At 46.6% G+C, this 11847-nt stretch overlaps 1 long non-coding RNA gene across 1 annotated transcript; it reads left to right on the plus strand.

Annotated features, from left to right (window-relative positions):
• The first annotated feature begins 1080 nt into the window (after positions 1–1080).
• On the plus strand, positions 1081–3303 carry LOC110569036 (uncharacterized). Its single transcript, XR_002479178.2, has 2 exons — positions 1081–1225; positions 3073–3303. It is a non-coding gene; the product is annotated as an uncharacterized LOC110569036 (long non-coding RNA).
• Positions 3304–11847: the final 8544 nt, after the last annotated feature.

An 11847-nucleotide genomic window follows, 5' to 3' on the forward strand; every position in this document is an offset into this window, starting at 1 on the left:
GTTACAATACTATTAACTAAACTACAGACTTTTATTTGGACAGCACATTTTTCCACTAATGTTCTTTAGTCCAGGATCCCAAGTTTCATCGAACATTAATACATTTTTATATAACAATACAGAAAAATCACAGGATAATACATGATAATATCTCAGCAGTGAAACGACCCAGGTCGCGCCTGCAGGGGTGTGAGGCTGTTTCATACAGCATTGGGGGCAGGCATTCCGGCTCTCAGGAAAAACTAACATGGTTCAATGTATGCTGACTGCCCAAGGAATTTGCAGTTCACGTTAGGTAAAGGATATAAAGCTCTGATTATGAACTCTGGGGCCAGAGTGGACCACGGAGTCGAACATTTCCATGAAAAAGAGGGAAGACTTACTTTCCCAAGCCCTGAAGTCACACTTCCTGCCCCGTACTCTAGGCGCCATGCAAGCCTCAGGACTCATGCTTATTTCTGAATCGAGGTCTCAAGTAAAAAGAAGAAAAATAAACATATAGACTTGCCCCTTCTGTGGAGTCTTCTACGCCTCTCTAGGGGCCACCTTCCATGAGGCTGGTGAGGCAGGGGGCGACAGCGGGAGGGAGAAACGTTGCACACTCCTCGCCGCAGCGTCATCGGCGTCCGTGGGGGGGCTCTCAGCGATGGCTTCTCCGCTTCAGGGCCATTGGTCTTTGAGCCAGACTCGCTGCCTAAGACAAGCTAAGACTGGCATATTAGCATTCCGACTATATTTAACTTGGAATAAATTCGAGATTTAGCCCTGTAGCTGGGATGGAATTTTTCCCCTTCCCCTGCCCTCCCTCTTCCTGCCCTGGAGCTGGGTCTAGGGTGAAGCAAATGAGGGCCGAGAGGAAGATGCAGGGAGGCTCTTCCACCACCATGAGAGTGAGCGCCCGTCCCCTAAAATTTTTCACTCTGGGTTCCTTGCTTGTCCACACCTCAGCGAGGTCACCTCTTCCTCATCTGCTGCTTCACGCCCACCGTGTTGTCAGGATGATTTAGCACCTACAAAATGAAAAGGGGGCCAAAAAAATCCCCAAAAGTCTAGCTTCCCCCTGTTAAGTGTTCAAAGTGTCCTAACTTCCAGCTTTGAAATTGGACTGAAGATGAATCATGCTCCTGGCACCCCCTGGTGAGGGCCCAAGTTGAGCAGATGGCAGCCATGGGGGACCAAAAATGGAACCCTAGACAGAGACACTAGCTGGGTGACCCAAGGCAAGGTGCACTTTGATCTGGCACATCTGTTGAATCTATATATTAAGAGTTTGGGGTTTTAGAAAGAAGAAAGATTCTAGACTCTGAGATTTCCTTTTTTTTTTTTTTTTTTTAGATGGAGTCTCTGTCGCCCAGGCTGGAGTGCAGTGGCATGATCTCGGCTCACTGCAACCTCCACCTCCCGGGTTCAAGCGATTCTCCTGCCTCAGCCCCCTGAGTAGCTGAGATTACAGGCAGGCGACACCACACTCAGTTAATTTTTGTATTTTTAGTAGAGAAAGGGTTTCGCCATGTTGGTCAGGATGGTCTCGAACTCCTGACCTTATGATCCACCTGCCTCAGCCTCCCAAAGTGCTGGGATTACAGGTGTGAGCCACCATGTCCGGCTTTTTTTTTTCTTTTGAGACAGAGTCTCATTCTGTCACCCAGTCTGGAGTGCAAGGGCACAATCACAGCTCACTGCAGCCTCTGCCTCCCAGATTCAAGGATTCTCCTGCCTCAGTCTCCTGAGTAGCTGGGACTACAAGCACCCACCACCACGCCCAGCTAATTTTTGTATTTTTAGTAGAGACAGAGTTTCACCATGTTGGCCAGGCTGCTCTGGAACTCCGTACCTATAGCGGTCCGCCCGCCTTGGCCTCCCAAAGTGCTGGGATTACAGGTATGAGCCACCCAGCTGACACTCTCTGAGATTCCTGACTTAGAAATGTAAACAATGGAAAGAAGCTGAGAGAGCAGACAAGTAGTCTCCAGAGAGATCTAATTGGCAGATGAGAGCAGAACTTTACAGGTTATTGTTCTGTCTCCAGATACCCTGGACATCCAAGCAGGACTAGTAGCTCAGAATTGCCCCCAAACACCTCAGTCTTAATTTTCTCATATGAAAAATAAAGGAATTTTGATTAGTGAATGGTTATCAACCATGACTATACATTAACATCACAAGGAGGCTTTGCAAACACCAGTGCCTGAGCACCCACTGGAGATGTGATTGAATCAGTCAGGCCTAGCCACCAGTCCTTTTTAAACTCCCCAGGTGGTTCTACTCTACTGCCAGGCTTGAGAACCTCTATGATGGGTGAGGTTTCAGATTCCTTCTTTGACTCTCTGTGATCCTGGGAGATAATAGGTAACTGCTTTTTGACTTGGCTTCTTGGGATAGAATCCAATTCAGGTGTTCCCATTAAAATAACCAAAAGTGTAAAGAAAGGTTAAGGGTCCTTAATTAAGTCTTTGACCCTCTGGAAGAAGGAAGTTGGGGAAAAGACAGCCATGAGGGCAAGGTTAATGAATACATTTTAAGTAAAAACTGCTCCAGAGACTCACAGCCTCCATGGCAGCTAAAAAGTCAAAATTAAGTTGCTCTGTGTGCTCAGAAGCCAGCAGGCCCAGCCCAGGGGCATGGCCTTGTAGCCCTGATCATTATGCAGTTCCAGCTGCCCTCCTAGGCGGGTGCAGGCCCTTGAGTAATCAGCTGACAATCTCAAGTTGACCTCCTGGGAGGCCACCAAAGCCCAAAACTAGAGGTCACCCGGGTTTGACAAGAATGGCGGCCAGCCTGGGCTTCTGAGCAGCAAATGACAGTCAGCTGCAGTGAGTACGGTAGGTGTTAGAGCCTTAGCAAGTTGATCGCATGCTGAGCACAGTGAAAGCCTGAAAGGCACATGGAAGACTGGGCAACGGTGGATTGGAGGACCCAAGTCCCAGGGCAGAGGTACATCTAGTACCTCACAGTAGATAATCCTAATACAGCTGCACAGTGCATTACAACAGGCAGGCTCTTACCCAGGGCATAAAGGTGTTTTTTTCTTTGTTTTTGTTGTTTTGTTTTGTTTTGTTTCTTTCTCTCTAGACTTTCCATGTATACTATGAATGCCAAGTCCTGTGAACACCAACTGATGCTTTCAAAGAGCCTGCTGCCTCAGAGCATGTGATGTGGAACTTTCTGGTGGCCTGAGCGTGGAAGTTCTCAACCTCAGCTGCACACTGGGTTTAGTTAGTCCGGAGTGAGATCTAGGCATCAGTATATTTTTTAAGCTCCCCATGTGATTCTAGTATGCAGCCAAGGGAAAAAAAAACACTGGGCTAAGCCACTCCTGGCCGAGTTGGGGAGGTGACGAGATGGATTGGAAGGGACCATGGCAAGGATTCTTAGGGGAATCAAGGAGGAGATGAAAGGAGGACGCAGACATGGGGATCTGGCAAGTTTTCAGAAATCACTGCTGATGCCTTTTAAAGCTAAAGCCATTATCAAGTCTTATTCATCCATTCATCCACTCACCAGTGACTAATATTGCTGTGTGTCAGGAATATAAAGATGAATTAAGACCCAGTCCCTGCCCTTAGGGAGCACACAGTAGGAGAGACAGACCCGTGAACACATGGTGGTGTAATCAAAGTTGGTCATGGACTGTATATATACTCAATTCTGGGGCTCCTAGGGCACCCCATTCTGTGGGTGAGGGGCAAGCTCACCCCAATGTCAGGCGTGCTGGGAAGAGGCTAAAGCTAAAATATCCAATGAGAGCTTGCAAGGAGGGCCTTGGACAGGGGAAAGGCAAGAACTTCTTGGGCTTTCTGGGCTTCCACTCCAGAGCCTGTGTCCTGAGAAGACTGTGAAGTAGGTACTCAAGGATACTCTACTGGACAACTCCAGGGGGTGTCATTCATTTCTATTTTATGAAAACACTGCCCACTAGAGTTGTGCACCTAAGTAGCATTGCCAGTGTGATAAGAGAAGCTGACCCTGACCCGAGAGCTCTGGGAGGTACCTCTGCCATATCAAATAATGGCAGAGGTACCTCCCAGAGCTCTCGGGTCAGAGTCAGCTCCTATGAGAAACACGGGAACAGATCTAGGCCTGTGGGCTCTGAGAACAGCCACATCTAGAAGCCAGGCAGAAGATTCTCTATTTTTCTTTCCTGTTTTCCCAGAGCCTTCAGTGAAATAGAATTAAGGAGAGGTCTGTGGCCACCCTTCGGGCTGGCATGGTTCCAGACACTGGCATCCACAGTGGCCAGGGTAGTTGTGGCATCCCCAGAACTGCAGAGAGATTCACCACAACATGGGTAGTGCTATGGTTTGCACGTGTCCCCCAAAAATTCATATGTTAAAAACTTAATCCCTAATGCAACGGTGTTGGGAAGTGGGACCTAGTGAGAGGTGACTGGGTCATGAGAGCAAAGCCCTCGTGAATGGATTAGTATCATTATTAAAAGAGTGGGTTGTTACAAAGCAAGTCTGGCTCCTGATGCCTGTTGGTTTTGGGTGCTCACTTCTGCCTTCTCCCTTCCACCATGGGATGACCCTCTCCAAATGTCAGTGGCATGTTGTTGGATTGCCCAGCATCCAGAACTGAATAAATCTCTTTTCTTTGTAAGTTACACTGTCTGTGCTATTCTGCTGAAGCAGCAGCACAATGGACTAAGACAGGCAGTGACCCAGAGTGACAATCTCCCATGCCTCAGACCTCACCCAAACACCCACTGAAATACACTAGATGGAAGGGAGGCTAGAAAGGGGAGTTGCAGTCCTGCCGCCATGCTGGTGGGGATGTGCAGCCAGCGTGGGCTTAATTATTGTTGGCTTTTTTGTTTTGTTTTTGAGACGGGGTCTCACTCTGTCCCCCAACTGGAGTGCAGTGGCACAGTCTCAGCTCACTGCAACCTCCACCTTCCAGGTTCAAGCAGTTCTCCTGCCTCAGCCTTCTGAGTAGCTAGGATTAGAGGCGTGTGCCAATATGCCCAGCTAACTTTTGTATTTTTAGTAGAAATGGGGTTTCACCATGTTGGCCAGGCTAGTCTCAAACTCCTGACCTTATGATCCACCCACCTTGGCCTCCCAAAGTGCTGGAGTTACAGGCGTGAGCCACCATGGCCAGCCCTGGCTTAATTATTAATGTGACCTCATTTGTACTCGTAACATAGTGAGGCTTGGGGAAAATGTGGAAGTGGGTAAGAACATTCAAATGACACTTTAAGTATTGCATTAGATTAAAAAAAAAAAAAAAGCCCTGCATGTGGGCAAGAGGGACCCCAGTGATCTCTCTTAATATGTTCAAAGAAATCAAGGAGGGCCTCTCAGTGGCACTGTCTGAGCTGGGCCTTAAAAGGCTAATGGACCTCAGCTAAGTGGACTGAGCCAGTGACACCATCTGAGCTGGGTCTTAAAAGATGAATGGACCCCAGCCAAGCAATCCAGGTGCAGGGGACAGCATGTACACAGGTATATGGGGCAAATGCCTTCTGTGGTCTGGGAATTGTCTGTGTCTGAGACTTGAGATCTGATGCTGAGGGGCAGATGGCATCACACTGGGGAGAGATGATTGCATCAGCTTAGAAGTGTAGACCTCGTCTTGTAGTCAATGGGCAGTCCCAAATAATTCTTTTTTTTTTTTTTTTAAGATGAAGTCTCTCTCCATCACCCAGGATGGAGTGCAGTGGCGTGATCTGGGCTCACTTCAACCTCCGCCTCCCAGGTTCAAGCAATTTTCCTGCCTCCTGAGTAGCTAAGATGACAGGCACCTGCCACCACGCCTGGCTAATTTTTGCATTTTTAGTAGAGACAGGGTTTCACCATGTTGGCCAGGCTGGTCTCGAACTCCTGACCTCATGATCTGCCTGCCTTGGCCTCCCAGAGTGCTGGAATTACAGGCGTGAGCCACACCTGGCCCCCAAAGAATTCTAATTAGGGTCATGACAAGATCTGATGGGTAAGAAGACCTGTCCAGCAGTTGTGAGTTGTGTGGCACTGTTGCCAATTATTTTTTATTTTTATTTTTTTTTTGACACAGAGTCTCATTCTGTCGCCCAGGCTGGAGTGCAGTGGCACGATCTCCACTCACTGCAATTTCTAGGTTCTTTTGCCTCAGCCTCCCAAGTAGCTGGGATTACAGGTGCATGCCACCACACCTGGCTAATATTTGTATTTTTAGTAGAGATGGGGATTCAGGCTGGTCTGGAACTCCTGACCTCAGGTGATTCTCCCGCCTCGGCCTCCCCAAGCGCTGGGATTACAGACGTGAGCCATGACACCCAGCCACTGTTGCCAACCACTTCTTGATGAGATCAAGAATCCTTCCTTGCTAGCTGTACCACATCCTGCTTTTGGAAGAAAGGAGGAGAGCAGTGAGCTTCTGTTGAATCACTGACCACCCACATTTCCCCATAGCTGATGGGGAGGGAGTTGGCCATGGCCTCTGTTGCATTATCCATCGCTCATTCCCATAAAAACAAAGGGATATCTTTCAATATCTAGGCAGTACAGAAACCTTGCCTTCCACATAGGGTCTGATTTGGAGCCTCTCTGATTCAACTTACCAAGTAGCTGACTCTACGGCTGAGGGTAAAACAAAAAGAGTTCAGCTTTGGGCTGCAGAATTCAGCTTCCCAGATGGGAGGTGAGAGCTTGCTGGGCAAGTTCCTCCTCCACCTCCCACTAGTTCACTTTGACCTTCCTTGATGGTCAAACCCATTCCTCCCAACCCCCAGCATGATTCTGATCACGATTTGGGTCAACCTGCTGCCTGCCTCTCCACTTGGTCCTCTGCAAGAAAGCGGTGTGAAGCCCCTGGGCTTGTTGATTCAACAGTCATCTTTATACTATACTTACTTAGATCAGGACAAAAAATGTCTTTGTGAGAAAAGACAGACACCAGACACCATGCCTGATATAGTGTCAGAAAGAAGCACTCCTTATTCAACTGGCTTGATTAGTGAGTGTCAGACAGCTATTAGAACAGAAATCATGCTTTGGAACAACTATGTCTGTTTGTGTCATGGCAAGCCTTCACAGAGTGCCCAGATAATGCTTGTTATCATCGACCACATTAGCCAAATGTTTGGATACATCAAGATGTTGTGTGAAATTCCCTATCTGTTGCCTTAACACAAATTGACATGGAGTAGAACACTGGTGAGTCATGTTCCATTTCATGGCTGTGTGGTTTCCATGACCAAACAAACGGAGAAGAGGGCTTCCTTGGACTGGGAATCTGTGTAAGAATTTGTTTACTTAATCTGCTATTCTCCTCTTTGCCTCCTCTGTGTACATTCACCAGGTCCACCCCCAAGCCTGTGGTTCATTGCCCATTGGGTGACCTAATCCTTGAGTGATTGCTGGAATTGTCCACCTGGGACCAGTGTTTACTCTAAATATACCCACTACACACACAGATCAGAGGCCAATACAGGTGAGTCTTGGGCATGCCCATCTCATCCCATGGCAACCACTTTCTTAGATCGTCTACCTTTGTTTCCATCGGGCTGTGACTCCTTGCTCTATTTTGGTGTCTAGCTGGCTTGAAACCCTTTGTGTCTTATTCCCAGGCCCTGGTTGAGTATGATCTAATTCTGTGTCCTTGCATTTGACTGTCAACAGTGGGCTGGTACCAGCCCTGAAGCTCCCTTGTAACCACACCCCAACCTACTGGTACCAGTAAGACCCCTCCCACTCTCCTACTGGACAAGTTCTGGTTTCCCTCATGGAGAAGGGTTGGACAAAAATGAAAGATAAATCAGTTGTTATGACTAGAAAAAGTGATTACCAAGTCCTCCCTAGAATCCCATCTCATTCAGAGATAACCAAGTACAACACAGAGAACCAGAAGTGGCAATTCATCTTGCCAATCAGGCTACATAGACTCATGAGTCACCTAAGGTAGACACGACTTTTGAAAAAACAGCTGCAAACAGACCTAACACAAACACTTGCTTTTGCTGAGAGCAAATAAAAAGATTATATTACGTGGATACTAGAAACATTTCTTTTTTTTTTTTTTTATAGAGTCTTGCTCTGTTGCCCGGGTTCAAGCAATTCTACTGCCTCAACCTCCTGAGTAGCTGGGATTACAGGTACGTGCTACCACACCTGGCTAATTTTTGTATTTTTAGTAGAGACAGGGTTTCACCAGGTTTGTCAGGCTAGTCTCGAACTCCTGACCTCGTGATCCACCTGCCTTGGCCTCCCCAAGTGCTGGGATTACAGGCATGAGCCACTGCGCCCAGCCTAAGTTTTGGATTTTTTTAGTAGAGACAGGGTTTCACCATATTGGCCAGGCTGGTCTCAAACTCCTGACCTCAGGTGATCCCCCCACCTCAGCTTCCTGAAGTGTTGGGATTACAGGCATGAGTCACCACTGGCAATACTAGGAACATTTCTAAGATTCAAAGAAGAACCAAAGAATCCAGCTCTTAGAAAGACTTGGATGCAGCTGAACCTCACAAACAGCTAAAACCAGGGGCCACATCTCTGCCAGTCTCTGCTTCTTTGTACAGGTCAAGTTCCTACTCATGTCTAACGTCCAGCTTTCTCTTCACGGTTGAAAACCTGGCTACCAATAGCTTCTGGCTATTTCATCTTGCAGCTTCATCCACCAGAGAGAGGACCTCCACCCAGGCTCTCCTCTAGTCAGCCATCCTAAATCCTCAGAAGGAGCCATTGGTCCATCTTGTAATATAGCTGCTTCTACTGTGGTCCCTTGATGGGGGCGAAGGAGCAGCATGACATGACAGCCCCAAAAGAAGGGAACTGCTGCAACAAACCAGAATAGGTGAGGGTTATCACCTCATCTTTTTTCTCAGTTCCACCAATCCCAGCCCCATCTAGCAAAACAAGAATTCCCCTGTTGTGTCCCAGCTATGTCCAAAGATGAAGGCTACATACAGTCTGTTTCCACAAGCCACTTTTGGAATCCTTGCCAAGTATTGGCTTGCAATACAAAGGATCCCTTTTCTACTACAATATAATTTAAAAAACACACACACACACACACACAACAACAACAAATTGAGCTGCCCAATCTGAAGAGTCTCTGTATCTTAGGAAAAGACTTCTGTATTCTGGATTAGGTCAGTCCTCAACAGAAGGCAATATAACAGAAAGCTTACGTTCACAGATTCTGGAGTTAATTTAGGGATGAGTTCAAATCCCTGCTCCAACAGTTATAGGTGTATGACATATAGCCTCAGCTTTACTCTCTATAAATGAAGATAACTGATAGTCACTTCCTGGTGTTGGTGTGAGGATAACTTGGGGCAATGCATGAAGGGCACTTAGTATGGTACCTGGGACACAAAAGGCCTTTAATGACGCTGGATAGACTGTTCTTCAGGGATATCCTCCACCTTTTTCTGCTGTCTTCTCCCTCCTGCCCTTCTCCCTTCCTCTTGGATTCCCCGGGGAATCCACGGCTCTTCCATATGACTTATCAAGGGATCTTAATGAAACATACACTCCCACCCTAATCTAAGACCTTTCATGTCGCATTAAAACAGTGAAGATAAAGTTGAACTCCCCTAGTGTGGGTCCCAAGGCTACTTTCAGTTTGGACCCTGCCTGCCTCTCCTACCTTGCATTGTCTCCTTTAAAAATCTCACCAATGCAGCCAGGCACGGTGGCTCACACCTGTAATCCCAGCACTTTGGAAGGCCGAGGCAGGCAGATCACCAGGTCGGGAGTTCGAGACCAGCCTGACCAACATGGTGAAACCCTGTCTCTATTTAAAAAAAAAAAAAACTCACCATGCTAGATCACTTGCTATTTTCCAGATAAGTCATGCTCTTTTACTACAATGCATGACTGCAAACACTGTCCCTCTTCCTGGAAAGCCTCTCCTGCTAGCTCCAACTAACCTAACTAGTTTTTTTTGTTTTGTTTTGTTTTGTTTTGAGATGGAGTCTCGCTCTTGTTGCTCAGGCTGGAGTGCAGTGGCATGATCTTGGCTCACTTCAACCTCCACCTTTTTGGTTCAAGCAATTCTCCTGCCTCAGCCTCCTGAGTAGCTGGGATTACAGGTGCCTGCCACCACACTGGCTAACTTTTGCACTTTTAGTAGAGACAGAGTTTCACCATGTTCACCAGGCTGGTTTTGAACTCCTGACCTCAGGTGATCCGCCCACCTCGGCCTCCCAAAGTTCTGGAATTACAGGTGTCAGCCACTGTGCCCAGCCCCTAACTAGTTTTCATGATGTTTGCAATCAGGGGATTCCTAGAAACTTTTGCTGACCCCAACCCCCATTCTGAGTTAGACAAGCTTCCCCTGGCTCCATTCATGCCCATGTTTGCCTCTATCAGAGTCCTTATTACACTGTATTTGCTTGTATGTCTTAGCTATTAAATTCTGCTCTTCTTGAGAACAAGACTGCAGTTCCAGCACGAAGCACAGAGCCTGGCATAAAGGTAATGTTTAATAAAGTGTGATTGCCTGAAACACAAATGAGTATATTTAGGAAGCCATGTGTGCTGGTAGAGATGAAGACGAAATGTACAGTCCTTTTCCTCTTGTAGCTAAGTGAGCCACTGGGTACAAAACCCATGACCTTGCCCGCAACACTCCAACTGGCACTTTTAGTTGCTTCACGGGAAACAGAATTCAACACGGCATGTAAAATAGCGGATTTTAAGTCCGGAAGCCTGCTTGCCAAGTCCCTCCTCCTTGTGATCTTGGTCAAAATGCTTAACCTTGTTTGCCTTGCCTATGAACAGAATTTTTTAATACTTGGCTGTAGAAAATAAATACAATAATCCCTATAAAATTTAAAAAGTATCTTTTTTTTTTCTGAATGGCATTGTCATGGCTGCTGTTGAAAAGATGACAATTATCCCAATCTCTAAGCCAAAGTCAGCCCTTGTTCTTGAATACTATCAAGTCATTGTGTGTTACAAGGTACTACTAGTCATATTTTGTGCTTTTCTGGTGTTTGAGTATTGCATCTCAAGTGGAGAGCTGGGTCTTTTGTATTTGTCTTGAACCTCTCATGACTTTTTATAGTATTCACTAGAGCCTAACTGTGGCCCGGAGCTGTCCTTAGAGGCCACGCTGTGGGATCGGACCACAAGCAAAACTATAATGAGTTCTTCCTGGCTTTGCCAGCAAAAAACAACTCTTGGATAAGGTCAATGAATCTGTCCTTACACAGATCTCTATGCTTTCACAGGTCAGCCTCTGGTGAGGTAAGTAATAAGAAGGAAAAGCTGAAATTAACTGCAAGAACAAGGGTTGCATTATTCATCTGTAAGGATTATGTATTGGGTTTTAAGGATACATATATTAAATATTGCTAAGCTTCTTCCTGTCTAGAATTCTTAACACGTTGCTGAGGGACTCGTGGTAATTATCATCTGGGAATCCCGCTCCGATAACACACAACTCTAGAAAGGTGGACTAATTCCTAAGGTCAGGCAACGTTGAGCAAGAATGTCAAAGTGTGCAGCATGTAAAATAATCAGGTAACTATGAGCAATAAAGCCACAAATACATCTAAGAGGTTTGAATGACCCAGCCCAGGAAGGAGGAACCACGGCCTTGTTAGGATTCGCACATTTCTAAACTTTATTCTGTTATTAATGGAGCAATCTGTGGTTATAACCAACATATGGAAGCCAAAATGTAAACCTGAGACAGGAGTCAGCAAGCCTTTGTTCACTGCACAAACATTTGGGAAGCACTCACTGAGTACCTGGCACAGCAGCAGATCTATTAAGATAAGTTCCTGGCCCCAAGGGGGAGGCAGATGTGTAAACCAGTGATGTGATAAGGGCAGTGTTCCACGTGTGTACAGAGTACCAGGACAGCCCCAAGAAAGGAGTGGCTAATTCCTCCTGGGAACATTGAAAAGGATATCTTTGA

The sequence above is a fragment of the Aotus nancymaae genome, unplaced genomic scaffold (assembly GCF_030222135.1).
Source record: "Aotus nancymaae isolate 86718 unplaced genomic scaffold, 86718_ANA_hifiasm-v0.15.2.pri h1tg000057l, whole genome shotgun sequence".
Classification (NCBI taxonomy): domain Eukaryota; kingdom Metazoa; phylum Chordata; class Mammalia; order Primates; family Aotidae; genus Aotus; species Aotus nancymaae.